Genomic DNA, 13,415 nt, shown 5'->3' with positions numbered 1-13,415 from the left:
GCATCAATTCTTCGGCGCTCAGCCTTCTTCACAGTCCAACTCTCACATCCATACATGACTCCTGGAAAAACCACAGCCTTGACTAGACGGACCTTAGTCGGCAAAGTAATGTCTCTGCTTTCGAATATGCTGTCTAGGTTGGTCATAACTTTTCTTCCAAGGAGTAAGCGTCTTTTAATTTCATGGCTGCAGTCACCATCTGCAGTGATTTTCGAGCCCCCCAAAATAAAGTCTGACACGGTTTCCACTGTTTCCCCATCTATTTCCCATGAAGTGATGGGACCGGATGCCATGATCTTCGTTTTCTGAATGATCTTCGTTTCTCTGAGGTCCATTCCTTCATTTCATTTCAGTCGCTCAGTCACGTCAGACTCAAGAAGGGCTTTCCAGAGGTAGAGGCTGATAAGGCAGCAGCAGAGGTGGGAGAGCATGGGGCTTGTCTAGGGGCCGCCAGCAGGCCCGGGGCTGAGAGGGAGCTGCTCCTGCTTCTGGGCTTCCCCGCCCTCCCCAGTGGTGAGAGAGGACCCAGGGAAGTAGAGCTTCTGCACAGGATGCCAGGCTGGGTCTGGGCCGCGTAAAGTGAGTGGGGGAAGGGAGGACGCTGATTAGTGCCAGACACCGCTCGGGAGGGGAGAGGCGCTGCTGCGGAAGGGGCTGAAGACGCCTGGGCGAGGCGCGGCGCGTGATGCCTGACTTCTGCTGTAAATGTTCTCTGAAAGCGATACTGTCGTGAGGAAAGACGGAGGGGGCCCGGGCACCACAGCGCCCAGTTCAGGCTCCTGAGGGAATGAGGAAACCAATAACCCTGAGAGGGACGCAGGAGGCACGCGAGCTCTGGCGAAGGGCGTGCAAAGCTGAGTTTGGACGGTATCCTCTCGAGGTGTCTAGTGGAACTCGGTGCTGAATGCTCGCTTAGATGGTTCCGATGCTCAAGAGGGAGATCCAGGCTGGGGCCACAGATGTGGAAGGCAAAGGCACCATCATGCAACCCGAGGCCTGTGGGAGGAGGTGTTTTACCCAGGGAGAGTCAGAGCGAGGAGAGGAGAGGGGAGGGGAGGGGAAAACCTAGTGAGAGAGGGAATGGGGAGGAGTCGGCCACCACAGGGGGCACCCAGGGGGCAGCGACAGACACAGGGAGTGGTGTTCAAGGAGCCAGGAGGCAGTTGTGATAGGCGAGGACTTGGGGCCTGAAAGAGGTCTTTCAGGCAGAGTCATTACTACTGAGATGTCTCCTCCCAAACTATTTTTGATCCATCATTAACATTTTATTGCTCAGCAAAGGCCAGGAGGAGGTGAGTGGAGATCACGGGCAAGTTGGAAAGCAGCCTCAGGGAAGGGTGAGGGAGGGGCCATGCTGAGACCGTTTGATAAGACCTCGAAGAGAAGCAGGTAGATTGAACAGTGAGCTGCTCTTTATTGAAACGGGATCATGAAGGAAGAGGATTTTTCCATATTTTCAACTTTAAATAGAAGGATGAAGGGATTAACATTTATCCAGTGGTTGCTACATGCTGGGTATATAGATCTTTCAACGGCTACAATACAGATCTTAGTAACCTCTCAGGGGAAGCTCGCTGACTGAAACCGCCCACCCTGGCCAGGCACCATAGTAACCGTTTGCATGAGTTGTTTTACGACAGGAGGTCCTGATAAGGGAACTAATAAGCCACCACCCACCAGGGGAGTTCAGGAAAGGTCTAACACTGTGTGTCCAGCCACCTCCCAGAACCCTTCCTGCTGCTGTCCATCTTGGCTGAACAAGGCTTGCACCACCAGAAAGGACTCTGAGTCAGAATGATTGGCTAAGGACAACCTGGAAACTAACCCCATCACCATAAAACCCAAGACTGTGAGCCACGTGACAGAGCTGTTCTCCTGGTTCCCTTCCCCTCCTGCTCTCCACCTGGGTGCCCTTTCCCAATAAACTCTCCTGCTTTGTCAGCACGTGTGTCTCCTCCGACAATTCATTTCTGAGTGTTAGGCAAGAGCCCACTTTCAGGCCCTGGAAGGGGGTCCCCCTTCCTGCAACATACCCACTTTCCAGGGAGAGAAAACTGAGGTCCAAAGAGGCTGAGCTGTTTTCTAAATGTCACGCTAAATGAGTGACAGGTTTATCCGAAACCAACACCCGTTCTTTTCATAGCACTTTTGTGCATTTGTCCATCAACTGTTTATTGAAAACCCATGACATGCCAAGATTGGAATTCACCTCTGGGGTGACAGCTGGAGGCAAACCAGGGATGATCACCACCCTCATGAAACCTACAGTTTGGCAAGGTGTCAAGATTAATCAATTGTCACATAAATAATGACTTATTTGCAGCTTGGATAAATGTTAGGAAGAAAAAGAATCGTGAGCAGCCTGAGGATGTGACAGTAAGCCCGGTCTAGCCCGTACGGTCAGGACAAGACCTTGAGGATGAGTGGAGTGGTCCCAGGAGCCGTGCTGGTGGGGCTGGGCTCACACTCCCCGGGTCGACCTGGACCCACATCTAACAGTCAGTGATTGGCTTTAAGTTTTTGCTTTGTAGTGGGATGTAGTCGATTAACAATGTTGTGATAGTTTCAGGTGAACAGTGAAGGGACTCAGCCATTCGTGTACATGTATCCGGTCTCCCCCATACTCTCCTCCCATTCAGGCTGCCGCATGACATTGAGCAGAGTTCCATGTGCTAAATGACAGGTCCTTGTTGGTTACCCATTTTAAATACAGCAGTGTATACATATCCGAGCTCCTCAACTACCGCTTCCCCGGTCCCTCCCGCCTGGGAACCATCAGTCCGTTCTCTCAGTCTGTGGAGACAGCGTGTGATGCTCGCAGAGATGGACAGACTTAAGGGATGGCACAGGCCCACACCAGCCTGGGCTGTCGCTATCCTGCTGGGCTCTGCGTGTTTTCTCATCCTCTCTCTGCCCTGAGTGACCAGCAGCGCCCTTCTAGCCCTAGGACTCACTTACTATCTGTTTAGTAAACTCACCTGGCCCTGCAGGGGCACTGAGAAAGAGATGCGCTCAGCCCAGGGGAGGGTCTTGGCTGAGAAAGGTGCTCTCCCACTTGGCAGTCCGCTTTCCCTTCAGGCACTTGGTTTCGGCATGACAAATAAAATTTAGATTGTGCTCATCAATGTAGAATTGAAATGGGTCTTAGCCTAGCTCTCAAAAGCACCAGAATGTTTCACCAAAATGACAGTATTGAGTTGTGGGGGGATAGCTGCCAACTAAACGAGTCATAATGCGCACGTTTATCGAACTAGTGAATTCGGGGAAGCACCTTGAACCCCAAATATGCGTGTAACAAGATTTTGCTGCATCGTTTCAAACTGGCTCAGCAGCAGTGGGGAAACTGAGTCCCGCAGACTGGAATCTTGGGACCAGAACTAGAAAAGGCCTCCCGAAAGTTCCACCCTTAGATCCCACAAGCCACTCTCCAGGCACGTTCCTCCAAATGTCCTACGTTCTCTGACTCCTGGGACCAGTGGAGCGGGCGGACCACGGCCTGTCTCGTCCCTGGTTCCCGTTTCTCCTCTGCAGGGCACTCACTCTTCAGATGGTACCGGGGGTTGATCACATGTCCAAGTAGCTCTGAGACTTGTGCCTATAGAGCATTTCAGTTACAGGGAGGCTGCCTACTAATGAGATCACTCTTGCTGGCTGGCACAAGATTGGTTTCACTGTCTGTGTGTAGCAGGATGTGGGATGCGCGTGTGTGTGCGCAGACTTACGTGGCGTGTGTACAGACGAGTGGTATGTATGGTGTAATGCGTGTATTCACGTTTGGGTGTGGGTGTAGTGTGGTGTGCGGTGGTTTGTGTGTGTGATGTGGTATGTGGTATGAGTGATGAGGTGTGCATGTGTATGTGGTGTGTGCGTGTGTGTGTATGGCATAGCATGGTGTGTGTATCTGTGTGTGTGAGGGGAAGTGCCGTGTGTGTGGTATGTGCCCATGTGTTCATGGCATGTGTGTATCTGTGTGGCGTGGTGTGCATGTGTAAATGTGTGTGGTATGGTATGTGTAGAAGCAGAAGATATTAGGAAGAGGTGTCAAGAATACACAGAAGGACTATACAGAAAAGATCTTCAGGACCCAGATAACCTCGATGGTGTGGTCACTCACCTGGAGCCAGACATTCTGGAATGAGAAGTCAAGTGGGCCTTACAAAGCATCACTACGAACAAAGCTAGTGGAGGTGACAGAATTCCAGTTGAGCGATTTCAGATTCTAAAAGAGGATGCTGTGAAAGTGCTGCATTCAATATGCCAGCAAATTTGGAAAACTCTACAGTGGCTGCAGCCTGGAAAAGATCAGTTTTCATTCCAATCCCAAAGAAAGGCAATGCCAAGAAATGTTCAAACTACTGCACAATTGCATTCATCTCACATGCTTGCAAAATAATGCTGAAAATTCTCCAAGCTCAGCTTCAACAGTACGTGAACTGAGAACTTCCAGATATTCAAACTAGATTTAGAAAAGGCAGAGGAACCAGAGATCAAATTGCCAACATCCGTAGGTCATAGAAAAAGCAAGAGAATTTCAGAAAAACATCTACTGATGCTCTATTGTCTGTGCCAAAGTCTTTGACTGCGTGGATCACAACAAACCGTGGGAAATTCTTAAAGAGATGGGAATACGAGACCACCTTACCTGTCTCCTGAGAAATCTGTATGCAGGTCAAGAAGCAACAGTTAGAACCAGACGTGGAACAATGGACTGGTTCCAAATTGGCGAAGGAGTATGTCAGGGCTGTATATTATTACACTGCTTATGTAACTTATATACAGAGCACATCAAGTGAAATGCTCGGCTGGTTGAAGCACAAGCTCAACTCAAGATTGCAGGGAGAAGTACCAATAACCTATGATAGGCAGGTGACACCACCCAGATGACAGACAGTGAAGAAGAATTAAAGACACCCTTAATGAAAGTGAAAGAGGAGAGAGAGTGAGAAAGCTGGCTTAGAACTCAACATTCAGAAAATTAAGATCATGGCATCCTGTCCCATCACTTCATGACAGATAGATGGGGAAATAATGGAAACAGTCAGAGATCTAATGGGGGGGGGGGCTCCAAAATCACTGCAGATGGTGACTGCAGCCATGAAATTAAAATTTGCTTGCTCCTTGGAAGAAAAGCTATGACCAACCTAGACAGCATATTAAAAAGTAGAGACATTACTTTGCTGACAAATGTCTATGTAGTCAAAGCTATGGTTTTTCCAGTAGTCATGTATGGATGTGAGAGTTGGCCTGTAGAGGAGGCTGAGCACTGAAGAACTGATGCTTTTAAACTGTGGTGTTGGACTCTTGAGAGTCCCTTGGACTGCAAGGAGATCAAACCAGTGAATCCTGAAGGAAATCAGTCCTGAATATCCACTGGAAGGATTGATGCTAAAGCTGAAGCTCCAATACTTTGGCCACCTGGTGAGAAGAACTGGCTCATTGGAAAAGACCCTGATGCTGGGAAAGATTGAAGGCAGGAGGAGAAGGGGATGACAGGGGATGAGATGGTTGGATGGCATCACCGACTCAATGGACATCAATTTGAGCAAGCTCCGGGATTTGTTGATGGACAAGGAAGCCTGGTGTGCTGCAGTCCATGGGGCTGCAGAGAGTATATGCAGTGCACAGCTGGGAAACTGAACTTACTGACTGATGGTCTGTGTGTGCAATTGTGTGGTAGGGTGTGGTGTGTGTGTGGCATGTATGTATGTGTACAGGGCATATGCATATTCCCACGGGGTGTGTGTACGTGTGTGTGGTGGCATGTGTGTGCACGTGTGTAATATATCTGTGTATACGGTGGCGGTGGTGGCGGTTTAGTCACCAGGTCATGTCCGACTCTTGTGACCTCATGGACTGTAGCCTGCCAGGCTCCTGTATCCATGGGATTCTTCAGGCAAGAATACTGGAGTGGATTGCCATTTCCTTTTCCAGGGGTTCTTCCCGACACAGGGATCAAATGATCAAACAGGTCCCCTGCACTGCAGGCAGATTCTGTACCGCCTGAGCTGTGAGGGAAGCCCTGCAGGGTGTGGTGGGGTGTGTGTGTCTGTGGTGTGTTCTGTGTGTGTTTATGTGTGGCAGGCCGTGTGCTTGTTTCTGTTGTATATGGGTGTGTGTGTCTGTGGTGTGTTCTGTGTGTGTTTATGTGTGGCAGGCAGTGTGCTTGTTTCTGTTGTGTGTGTGTGTGTGTGTGTGGTGTGTTCTGTGTGTGTTTATGTGTGGCAGGCCGTGTGCTTGTTTCTGTTGTATATGGGTGTGTATGTCTGTGGTGTGTTCTGTGTGTGTTTATGTGTGGCGGACAGCGTGGCTGTTTCTGTTGTATATGTGTGTGTGTGTGTGTCTGTGGTGTGTTCTGTGTGTGTTTATGTGTGGCAGGCAGTGTGCTTGTTTCTGTTGTATATGTGTGTGTGTATGTTTGTGTGTTTGTACGTGTGTGGTGGGCTGTGTGTGTGTGTGATGTGGTGTATGGCTGTACATCCGCAGTAAAGGGTTTGTGTGTGCTCTGGTGTGTGTCTGTATGCATGTGGTGGGCTCTGTGCAGTGGTGGGGAGCTGGGCGTGTGGACTGATAGTTCCCCACCCACACGAACATCACGCGGCTCTTCTGTGAGTCCACTCCTCCCGGATGCGTCACCCAGGTGTTTGGCTCCTGGCTTTCCCCCAGCACTGTCTAAACTGGAGAGGAAGAAACACCGTGTTTACTCCCAATAAATACCCAGTTCCTTCCTCTGTCCTCCAGTCTTTCCCTGAGCCCAGGAATTGCTGGTCCTGACCTCTTCTACCCATCTTCCTGGACTCACTGGGTCCCCAGTTCACGCCCAGGTTAGCCCCCGACTCTGCTGGATGGCCGCTCCTTTCTGGGCTCAGCTCAAAGGCTCTCCTCTCATCTCTAGCCTTGGCCATGTTCACCAGACCTAGCTTTCCTCCACCTCCTCTGGGAGCTTCTGCAAACCCTACCCTTGCGTAATTCTCCTTGGAGAGCCCCGCTCACTCTCAGCTGGGAAGGAGCCTGCCCACGATCATACATCTTTTAGTATATTTGAAGCAGCTTCTCAGGGATCACAACTGACACCAAAGTTCATTTCAGCTTCGTCGTGACGAGAGAGGCTCTAAACTAATGAAATTTCTGTCTTGGTGACGATATGTTATTGGGGAAAAATAAGGAAATAGTCATTGTCAGGTAGAACAGAGTAAACTGTATTTGCTCACATTTTCTGCAGGATTTTGGCTCAAGGTCCTCGATCAGCTTTTAAGGGTGACTATCAGCTGGATGGGTTTCCTACGCGAGGCTTTTAAACTCAGTAAAATAAGTCAGAAAGCAGCTAGAGCAACTTATCAGCATTTTATCAAGAATGTGAATTATCCTTGGCTGCTGCTGCTGCTGAGTCACTTCAGTCGTGTCCGACTCTGTGCGACCCCATAGACAGCAGCCCACCAGGCTCCCCCGTCCCTGGGATTCTCCAGGCAGAAGTGCTGGAGTGGGCTGCCATTGCCTTGGAGCACCTACTCCAACAAACCACAGAATTTTGACGCAGTCAGATTTAGGACAGGTGGTGCTAGTGGTAAAGAACCCTGCCGCCAATGCAGGAGACACAAGAGACACGAGTTCCATCTCTGGGTCGGGAAGATCCCCTGGGGAAGGCCATGGCAACCCACTCCAGCATTCTTGCCTGGAGAATCCCACAGACAGAGAAGCCTCGCGGGCTATAGTCCATGTGGTCCCAGAGAGTCAGACACAACTGGAGCAACTCAGTGTGCACGTAAGACAACCTCTTTCCAATAGGTGCTCTTTCTCGTGCTTTCACTGCAGCAGTGGAAGTTAGGGACAGTTTATCTGCGGCTGAATAATGATTTGAATGAAAGTAAGTGTTGGCTGTGGAGGACTTCACTCAGAGTTGGATCCACAGACCCAGCGTGGGACCAGTCAGCAGTCATGGGCTGCAGTGGCGTGGTGGTGAGGGATGTCCCTCAGGCCGATGATGTTCAGGCCTTTGTGGCTCTCATTTGGGAGATGAGGCTTGATCCAAACCAGAACTCCAGCTTCCCCAGTTCCTGACAGACCATCCCATCATGGGACCAACGCACACAGAGCTACTGCAAAGTAAAGCCGCCAACCCAGGGAAGGAGAAGTGGTTTATCTACGCATGTGAGGCAGTCCCATTTGGAACCAGCTTGCAGGGGGTAAGGAAACAATGAAAGGTAAACACAAGAACTGGGTTTCTATTTTTATACCAGGACAAAGCTAACTGTTTCACAGAGGATTTGTCTCTGCCTGAATCAGACAGTTTTACTATGAGCATGCTTTGTTCAAGACACATAAGCACTAAACTCATTATTTACTGAAACCAGGGGATGGGGAGAAGCTCCCTGTCCTACATCCAAGATTTTCTGTTTGTGATGAGGACACTCCCACCCTCTCTGAGTCCTCATTGCTGCTCACCTTCATCAAGTGAGCTGGGACAGACCTGAGGGTCTGTCTTTGCAAAAAAGGCTCATTAGGGGAAAGTCCATTTCTTTACAATAAAGAGCACTCACATATTAATACAAAGAGTTTTCTCAGTTGGCTCAGTGAGCTTTAGATTTCCGGTAAATAAAACAAAGTATTCCCAGCCTCCCCATCTCCCCAGGAGGAATCCGTAGGGGGAGAAGACAGTTCATCATCTGTGTAACGATGCTTGGGGCCGCACCTGCAGACTGCTGTGCGCAGCCTTTGCTGGCAGAAGTGTGGCTGCTGCTCCGGATGCAGCAAGCCGTGGACTGGAGCAGATAGTAGTCTGGGTTAGCAAGCTCTGGGAGATGTGATTGGGTCCTGTTTCGGGAGTTAGAGCCAAACTGATGGCTTTTCTTGGCCATCGAGTGCAGCTGTATAAATAAGAAGTGGGTTATTCGTCCCTATTAATTTTAACATTAGATGACAAAATTTGTGAATTCAGTTCCACGTTCTTGTGAAAAGTGGTGATAAACTTAATGCCAAACACAAATGGACACCGAACCCTCCCCCTACACTTTTCTCCTTTGTCCACATCCACGTAGAAATTGAGAAAAATAAACACTCTCTTTCCTAGCCTCCTCTGTAACCATTAGTAGCCAAGTAAGAGACTTGTGGCCAATGGGAAATAAACAGAAATCTGCCTAGGGCTCCTGGAAGTGCTTCTGCTTTCCTTTTATTAGCGGAGTCAGTGGCTCAGACCCCACCCCTTCTTCCTCCCTCAAATGTTGATGTGATGTCTGGAGGCAGGGCAGTCATCGTGCAACCATGAAACAGCAAAGCTGAGGGCCGAGGCCAGCCAGAGCGCTCGCGTGGAGGGGCAGAGCGACCTGGGCTTCCGGCCGGCATGCGGAGCTGCCAGACTAGAGCCAGCAGTTGTCGTGTCTAACACCTGTTTGTCTGGACACAATTAGGGCATTTTTAGATGGTTACATGAAGCTGAAAACATCCGTAAATAACTCAATAACTGAAATTTTAATCCCATCCAGAGGCCAGAAGAGCATTAAAAAAAAAAATTCAATTCCACTGATATAGTGTATTTCCTGTCAAATTTCAACCTCTTTGCAATGGGTTTTCCATTTTACATTTGTTTCAGTTGGTTTCATTTTAAAGGGAACATGCAAAGTATAATGAAGTATAGCAATTTCCCAATTAAGTTCAGAACTTAATCTGCTATGCCCAGATGAGGTTAATGACTCTAAACCTTGAATGAATAATAAGGTTAGTGTTATACCTTGCTTTGCTATTAGTTTTTATTTTATCATATAATATGCTTCATCCATAATTAACCCTGTGATGAGGGTCTGGACAGTATTTCTGCCTCTATTTGCAATAAGATTGGAAAATGATTACCATCCCTATACCCATTCACAGGAGGTGAATTGTTCTTAATGTAATACTGCAAGGTGTTGAGTTCTGAGAAAGCTAGGTGTGACTTTCATGATACACACATTGTTGGTGTACAATGTTTCAATCACAGCTGCCATCCTGAATGACTAAGCGAAAAGAAACCATCTCTAATGTGTATTCTAGGAGCTCCCTACTTATAGCTGCCTGTGGTCAATCCTGGCAAGTAAAGGATACTTTTATAAAATAAATAGAATGAACATCCATTCCAGGAATTTGCAAACTATAGCCCACGGGCCGAATCTGGACCATGTGTGAACAGCGTTTTAAGGAACATGATCACGCTCATGAGTTTTCACAGTCTGTGACTGCGTTCAGGCCACTACAGCAGAGATGACTGGTTGCCACAGAGAACATATGAGCTGCAAAGCCTAAAATATTTATTACCTGGTCCTTTTTAGAAGAAGCTTGTTGACTGTAACCTAATCTGTTAGTTCAGATTGCCAGTGAAAGACTTGTATATTCTCTCCTTTTAGTTAAAAATTAGCTTTGTAGGCGTATGCTATATTTATAGCCCTTATTTCATGTATAATTTACATTATTTCACTCCTAGATGAAGGAATTACCACCCAGAGAATTCTGAACATAATGACACAAACAAAGTCAGGTAACATGATGACTGTGACAGGTAGGGAAAGCCTGCGTGGCCTGTCCACAGAGAACGGCTGGAGCACCACGCCATGCACTTAGTCACCGACGAGATTTGACTTTAAAAAATGCAGTTGGTGAAACTTAGAGCTGCAAAGTTTAAGCCTTGGATACTGGACTTGACCGAAGTGGGGAAACAAAGGGAAACAAAGGGAAATTGTGTGTCTGGCCAGAAAAGAGGACTTTCAGTCGCAGAAGCTGTCACCAGGAAAGCTTAATGGTGACGGAATCTACTCGATTGCCCAGCTCTTCACTACAAACTCTAAACGGAAAAGAATTTATCCTCATGAAAGGCACTTCTGAGAAATCAAAATGGAAAATGTTTCTTTAATTAATTTTAGAAAAATAAAAATGATTTAACCACAGTATATAGAAATTGATTAAGGAATTAAATTGGCTTGTGATGTGAAATTTGTTCAGTTGTGTCCGACTCTTTGTGACCCCATGGAGTGTATAGTCCATGGAATTCTCCAGGCCAAAATACTGGAGTATAGCCTTTCCCTTCTCCAGGGGATCTTCCCAACCCAGGGATTGAACCCAGGTCTCCTGCACTGCAGGCGGATTCTTTACCAATTGAGCTATGAGGGAATTTATTCCAGAAAATACTTTTTTCAATGAAAACTCATTAGGAGTCATATAATTGTGAATACAGTGTTCTCATTTAAAATGGCACATTCTCACGTATCCTGTTTGTTTTGTGGGTGCCTCCCTAGTTCAGAAATGGCCCTGAACAGACCTGAAGAGATTTTTCTGTGTCAGTAGAGTGAGGTGCTGTGAAAGCAGACACAGAAATACTATTTCCAAGTCTACTTTTCCATTCAGACTCTCTTGCCCCTACACTACTGCAAGTGAGGTGGCTGGACTCCGTGTGTTTGTTTTGGCGCTCACGCAGTGGGAAAAGTCTACCAAGGACAGTTCCGCTCACCGTTCAATAAGTTTAGATAAGAAGCAGCTGTCGAAATGGAAAAACGTTATCACCCTGTTCCCACTGAAGCCCAGCATTGTGAGGATAGAAATTCTGTGCTTGTGGGCCTGAGATGCTATCTCTTATGAAAACCAAGCTCCAGAAATATTTAATTAATGATCAGTTTCTCTTCTTTGAGAATCATGGCAGAGAAATTTGGAAAGAGAAAAATTAATGCCTTTCTACTGCAAATGAGAAGGAGCAGAGGACTCTGAGTGTGGCGGGTCTGGCGCTGCCGGCGTGTGAGGAGGACCGCCAGGACACCCGCAGGGAGTCTGGGTCCCTCAACACCCCACCCCCCGCAGTTCTGTGCAGAGAGCTGAACGGCTCCTCCTGTCCGAACACCTGTGTGAGAGGCACCCGTGAGAGTCGCTTTGGTCGTCTTCACCGTGAGAGACCAGCTGCCTTTATAGCTGGTTCAACGGCAGATGGTCAAGCTAACTGGACATAAGACTTGGCCTTACATGTCACACTAATAGCCGAAGTGAGAGAGAGCTCTATTTGGTTTGTACGTGCAATATTTTAAATAATGAAACAAAATTAAAAAGATTTAATTGACTACCTATATTACTTTATTATATCCGTAATCAATAGTAGATGACGTGAGTCTCCTCTGGCACCCTTTCTGAATACCCTTGTTCCATAATTCAATAAAGAGTCATCGGTGTATGGTTTTCGAACGGAAAGAGTCACAAAGTCCAGACGACCCAGGGTCAGCCATCCCATTCTTCCTCCTGTCCTCCAATTGTTTTCACTCCCCACCTCTCAACAGGGCCTCACTGAGCCCAGGTGCTGTGCCCCCAATCCCTCTCTCCCCCCTCATCATTCCGTTGGATCTCAAAATATTTTGCAAGAAGACACCTGGGCTATCTGAGTAAGGAATAAGAAATTTGGATGAAAAACCTAGACGTCTTCCCTTCTCCCTCTCTTCTAGATAATCATGTCTTGGGGTCCTTCTCAAGTCAAAGTTGCCATCTCATAATCATAGTCATGTCTGTACCATGATTGATGAGTTCTGGGAGTTTCTGGCACCCCAGCAGGCCCTGGGGAGCCCAAAAATCATACCAGTGGTACCCAGGTGTGACTTTGATGCTCAGAAAAGACTATCTCTCCTCCTCAAGATTCTAGACAAGAGGAAAATACAACTTCGCTTAGCTCTCTGCTCCAGATATTAGAGATCCCCTGTGCCAGGAACTGCTGCTCATATGTGAATCCAATTGGGTGATCCACCAGGTCAGGGCAGAGAGAGCATCTCATAATACCAAGCAACCAAACTGAGAATCCCAGATGTCTTCACCAGGATGCAGACATCCAACCGCACTCACTGGGTTATTCCACAGCCGTAACCGGAAACTATCAATCAACTGTCAACAAGTATTTACTGAGCACACATAAACAGACCACAGTTGCAGAGGAAACCGGAGAAGTTGAGAGGGAATTCTAAATACAGTTCTAAGCCATGAATGGGGGAAACCTAAGTGACATGCATAACCCATATAATCAATACAGGTTCAAGATGAAACAGAAACCCCAAGTAAATGAGCAGAACATGAAACATTCAGTCAAAATTCTCCCCTTTTAAGACACCATGCTGGAGTGGGGAAAATGACAAGTTCTCTCCACTTGTAACGAACCAGTAATTCTCATCTTTTGTGAATCATTATTGAGCACCTACTCTATGTTAGGTCTTGACCTAATGCTAGGAGACATACCAAACAGGAAATTCTCCAGCCTTCTCCTGTCTTATGCCAAGCTGAAAAGGCAACATTTATACACATGAAAATATAGCCAGTGATCTATTGGCAAGAATAATAAGATGCTGTCGTTTGCTAGGCACTTTCGATATCCTTACAACGTTATCAGCCGCTTTCCATCTGCTTCCCGTTCCGTCCTCCATCACACAGCATGC

Source organism: Ovis canadensis, chromosome 25 (assembly GCF_042477335.2).
Source record: "Ovis canadensis isolate MfBH-ARS-UI-01 breed Bighorn chromosome 25, ARS-UI_OviCan_v2, whole genome shotgun sequence".
NCBI lineage: Eukaryota > Metazoa > Chordata > Mammalia > Artiodactyla > Bovidae > Ovis > Ovis canadensis.
Note: the sequence above shows the minus strand (reverse complement) of the source record.